The sequence below is a fragment of the Stigmatopora argus genome, chromosome 11 (assembly GCF_051989625.1).
Source record: "Stigmatopora argus isolate UIUO_Sarg chromosome 11, RoL_Sarg_1.0, whole genome shotgun sequence".
Lineage (NCBI taxonomy): Eukaryota > Metazoa > Chordata > Actinopteri > Syngnathiformes > Syngnathidae > Stigmatopora > Stigmatopora argus.
The window spans coordinates 17,795,175-17,801,174 of NC_135397.1; positions in this window are offsets into that span (position 1 = coordinate 17,795,175).

Here is a 6,000-nt window from a genome sequence, read left to right on the forward strand (position 1 = left end):
AAACTCACTTTGACGCACGGATTTTACGTCATCTCGTAAAGCCGATCGAAAAAAGCATTGTCAAACTCACTTTGACGCACGGATTTTACGTCATCTCGTAAAGCCGATCGAAAATCGGAAAGCCGAGACCACCACTGCCCCCCTCTAGCCTCGTACTCGTCTCAGTTCACCCTCTCTCAGTTCAGTTTTGGACATTGTACAAGCAACATGGCATCAAAACGAGCAAGTTATACCGCAGCGTTCAAAAGAAAAGTCATCAAAGTGGCAGAGGAATTGGGCAACAGAGAAGCTGGAAGAAAATTCAATATTAGTGAAGCTAACATCCGTGGTTGGAGGAAGAAGAAAGACTCATTATTGAAAGAAAAAGCAACAGCAAAAGCATCAGGACGTGGAAGAAAAGCAATGTTCCCAGAGTTAGAGAAAGAACTTCTTAAAACAAAAGGTATTGCAACATAACATGTCTACATGATATGTTTGTCCACTCTGTGTATCATCTATTGTCCTAAAATTCAAACGCATAACTCCACCAACTGCACGACACTCGACACGCTCGTACCTGAAGATTTCTCTATCCGGTTTTGAACAAAACAATCGTGAAACGAAGAAAAAAAGGTAAGATTTCTGATTTTCGTCAGCGGGAAATTTTAGGTGCGCACTATATTCGATTACTGCGTTTTTCCAGATGTTTTTGGCCCAAAATTACCTGCGTGTTATTTTCGAGTGCGCGTTTAATTCGAGAAAATACGGTACTTGCCAGACACGGACCAGATTTCAAGAACACGAAAGACTGATGTTTCTCTCCCTCCTCAACCCGCAAAAGTTTTGGGAATACCAGAAAACACTCCCACATGCAGCCTTCTCCATCTTAATGCAGAGCCCCGGTACACTTTTCGATCTGCCTCGGCTAAGAACAGAACTGATTGTAATGTATGCCACGGATGATTTTACAGGAAAATCTCCCACTGATCTCCTTGACTTCCTTCAGCAGAAAAAAGTGAGAGCATGGGGCGGCTGTACACATTAGTGGGTTTGACAGTGACCATCCCCGTGTCCACTGCTTCTGTCGAACGGACATTTTCAGCCCGATACAGAATCAAAACTTATGCCAGAAATACAACAGGACAGACTGGACTGTCAGCATTAGCTTTGATTGCGATAGAAAATAACTTCTTGTTGGACCTGAAACGCACGTGTAATCTGTACCACAGAGTAATTGAAATCTTCTTGAGAAAAGAAAGGAGGATGCATTTTGTGTATAAATAAAAATAATTTTTGGTGAGTAAAATATGTCTATTGTCCTAAAAAATATTTCATTTTTTAGGTTATTATTGATTCTTTTTTTATGTGTCGCAGCTGTAGCTGCATTAAAGGTTTTATAGCCGTAAAATACTTCCATCTTGGTTGCAGTAGCAAAAACGGATACAGACTCAAGAAAAAGACATTGTAGAGTTGGATAAAACTGGAACCACACACAGGAAGTCTTCCAGAAGATGGGTAACTTCTGCAGACTGTGACCGAGGTTGAAAATATGCAGTCACTCTTCCAAGCTTATCCGCACAGTTCCTCAGTAGTCTGGAGCTGAAGAATCAACAGTAGCAGAGTAGAACCCCTCAACTCCATTTCCGGCCTGGTGAGGGCCGACAGCACTTCCATCTTATCCCATAATGGAATTGTTGGTCTGAAGCATCGCTTCTTCTCCTGGCACTTTTGTCCAGCTCCAAATTTCCAGCGGCATTGAGGTGTTGCTTCTTCTGCTGCGTATTGTTCACAGCTAGTCCCATGTGTATGACAGTGTAGGCATGGCTGAATGGTTCCAAAAAAGAAGTAGCAGAAATAAGCCGGGCTAACAGAACAAAGAAAGTTGCAAAAACATTAAAGTAAAAAGTATAAAGTACAAAGTAAAGTAAAAAGGAATGAATTAAGAAATATTAAAATGTAATTTAAAAAAAGATACAAAGGCTGTAAAACACGAAAAAAAATATGAGTGGACAGAGCTAGTGCCACTGGCTGCCACGTGACAGCGCCATCTTGGGAAAAAATATGTATATTCTAAATTTATCTGTTCATCCTTTCTCTATTTTGAAATAAATGACCGTAACGGCCGCATTCTCTTGTGTCATGGTGTCACAGCGCCATTGCATCATGATGTCATCGTGTCATGGCGTTGTCAACTTGCAGTTTCGTGCATGTCTTGTTTTTATGCGTGTATAAGCCGTACCCACAATTCAGTCAGCATTTTTTATCTGACAACAGCAGCTTATATGCGCGTAAACACGATACCTAGAGACTTCAAGATCGGCAAAATTGGAGTATTCCACTGCGAGGCGGAACATTCTAAAACACCAGCATACAACAAACCTTGAATGGTTTCAGAGATGCCCGCAATTTACGATCAAGGACGCAAATACTGCTTCTGATAAATTGGAGCAGACAAATCAATGTAAAAGGTAACAGGCGGAATGTCACACTTACCAAGATGAGTAGGACCCATTGACCACAGATGAGGTGTAAGAGATGAAATGCTTTCCTCTCTTCCGCCTCATCTGCATCAGTCTTTTCACACCCATGTGATCTAGTCAGCCAGTCGTCATCTGCGTAGGTCAAATCTACTGCTTCTAGACAGATATACAGATTAGTCGATGGGAATACATGAAATTTGCCAATCCATAATTTTAACCACCTCTTTTATCATTGGTCCCAAATCCTTTGCTTGATGAGCGAGACTGAGTGCAAGAGAAATATGTGGATATGCAGTTGCAGACATCCGATACCAAGAGACCAGTTCCTCATCAAGATCAGCAATGGCCGCCCCGGCTTCCTTGCCAGTAATGATTGGACCGACATCTGTTCAAGCCAGTTGTAACAATATATCTCATCACCGAGGTGATCATAAAAAAAGTGCAATGAGGAGGGTCAATCGGAGGGTGATACGGACGGTGGTGGTGGATCATTCACGTGACATAGCTTCAGCCAGTAGATATGCACCTTGGTGACCCACCAATGGGTAAGCACTTGGAGTGAGAAGACAGTGTGTGTGTCTCCCCCTGATTAGGCGCTTGAATACGATTGTCCATTTTGCAAATGTTCTCTTCCTCCCCCTCTTCCACCGGTCTCTGCATTACTGTCGATCAGGTGATAAAACAGCTAAAGAAGATCGAGGCAAGGAAGGCTACCGGTCCAGACGGCCTCAGCTCCAGACTACTGAGAGAGTGTGCGGATCAGCTTGGTAAAGTGATTCTGTATATTTTTAACCTCAGCCCTCAGTCTGCAGAAGGTCCCCACCTTGTGGAAAACTTCCTGTGTGGTCCCAGTTCCTAAGACTGCGTACCCCAGGGAGCCAAACCACTTCAGGCCGGTAGCATTAACCTCTCACCTGATCAAGACATTGGAGAGAATCATCCTCAATCACCTCAGCCCCCTGATGAATGCAGAGCTGGACCCTCTGCAGTTCGCCTATCGTCCAGGCATTGGTGTGGAAGATGCTACCACCTACCTGATGCACAGGTCTCTTTCACACCTGGAGAACACGGGAAGCACACTGAGAATGATGTTTTTTTACCTCTCCAGTGCGTTCAACACCATTCAGCCGGTCCTACTGAGAGGGAAACTGGAAGAGGCTGGAGTAAGGAACCACCTAGCCGCATGGATCATCGACTTCCTCACTGACAGACCACAATATGTGCGACTCCAGGACTGTACGTCTGATGTGGTAGCTTGCAGCACGGGGGCCCAACAAGGCACAGTGCTCTCTCCACTCCTCTTCTCCCTCTACACATCGGACTTTAAACATAATACAGACACCTGCCACTTCCAGAAGTTCTCTGACAACACCGCTATTATTGGACGAGTGACGGACGGGAACGACCTGGAGTACAGGGGAGTCATCACAGCCTTTGTTGACTGGTGTGGGCAAAACCACCTCTACATCAACACCAGTAAGACAAAGGAAATGGTCATCGATTTTCGGAGGAATCCTCAACAGACCACTCAGGTGAACATCCAGGGTACAGACATTGAAATCGTGGAGAATTTTAAGTACCTGGGTGTTCACCTCAACAACAAACTAGATTGGTCCACAAACATAGATGCCCTGTACAAAAGGGGCCAGAGCCGCCTCTACCTACTGAGGAGTCTACGGTCCTTTGGAGTGTGCAGGACACTGCTGAGGGCTTTCTACGATACTGTGGTGGCATCTACAGTGTTTTATGCAGTGCTCTGTTGGGGATGCGGGAGCACGGAGAGGGACAGGAACAGGCTGAATAAGCTGGTCAGGAGGGCCAGCTCTGTTCTGGGCTGTCCTCTGGACTCTGTGGAGGAAGTGGGAGAGCGGAGAATGCTGACCAGGATGATGTCCATCATAGACAGCACCTCCCACCCCCTGCATGAGTCTGTGGAGTCCCTCCGAAGCTCCTTTAGCAATAGACTGCGGCACCCTCATTGCAGGAAGGAGCGCTTCCGCAGATCCTTCCTCCCATCAGCTGTCAGGCTCTTTAACAAAAAAATGGCTGAGTGTTAAGACCTACCGTATGCATGCATGTACATTTATGTGTATGTATGTATATATGTGCTAAGCAACACGCTTATTTATTTATTTATATATTTATTCATGTATTTATTTATTAACTTACTTATTACCTATCTATTCATGTCTAAAATGCCTTTCCTATTCCTGCATCCTCACCCTCTTGCTACTGTGACAACGAAATTTCCCGAATACGGGATGAATAAAGTTATCCAATCCAATCCAAAGTCACTCTTCATCCATCTTTACTGCACAGGATGGACGCTCGGGCTTTAACAAGCAGGTCCCGACCTAACAAGTTCAATGGACAGTCCTTGTGGTATATGAAGGAGTGATCAAAGTTAAGCCTCCCCAGGTCACTGGGAGGAGCACTGTAATAGGTGAGGCCAGAGGTTTCCTGAAAAGCCGACCAAGTTCACTGTGGGGGAGCTTAGGGAAGCAGCGTGAGGCAAAACATTCAATGTGGAATAACATGCCCCTGTTTCAATCATCATATCAAAGTCCTGTCCCAGCACTTGAACCGTGATGAGGGGTTCGGCCTTTGCCCCTGAAGACATGTTGGGGAACTGACACCCCAGTAAAACTTGTGATCCTTGCTGAAACTGTCCAGCACCTAGAAATGGAGGTGCTTGTGGGAGCTATCCACTCATCAGAGGTGCTGATGAATGGTGTGCAGGTGCACTTTGGGTTCGAGCCTGATGAAACTGATATGGACAGTCTGGAGCACAGTGATCAGGATTTCCACAAACAAAACAGCATCCTGTCCGGGCACCAAGATCCCACGTCCACTCCACCTCCGGCGATCTCCTCCTCGTCACAGTCTTTTGTCCTCATACTGAGAAGGACATTGATGATAGTCTGGATCCTGGAATTGAGGCTGAGGTGAAGGTGATGGCTGACCTTTTGGAGCAATCATAACATACATTTGATTGTTAGCTTCGTCAAATGTATTTTTCTTATAGCCAGCGGAAGACGTTCTTTTGGCTTCTTGCACTTGCATATGTAGAAGTTCTGTCTGCAATTTAACAATCTGGTTCTGCTCATCTTTACGTTGATCACGTGACTGCTGAACATAAACCAAGAAATGAGTACGCCAAGTTGGATCCTCTTCTGTTGGCAAAGTGGGTGAATTTGTCATGGCTTTACGAACTTCTTGATACCCCTGTAAAACAGCTTGTCTAAAATGGGCCTGTGAGCCAACATTTGAGCTAGGGTACTGGTCCGTTTCATTCGCCCATTCCGCAAGACAATTATTCAAATAAGTTGTCGGATCCTCTTCAGGCTTCAATTTAAAAGCGGGGAAAATATGTTTGGGTGGTGATCTGCCTCCTATTAGCTGACTGAAGGTAAGTGAAAGACAGTGAGAGGTTAGTGACCTGTATCCATAACAGCAGAATGCCAAATTACAAGTCCGTAACTATCACTTATTTAGATCTTTGCCGAGTAAACCCAGCTTATGGAGAAGCACCACCAATTTC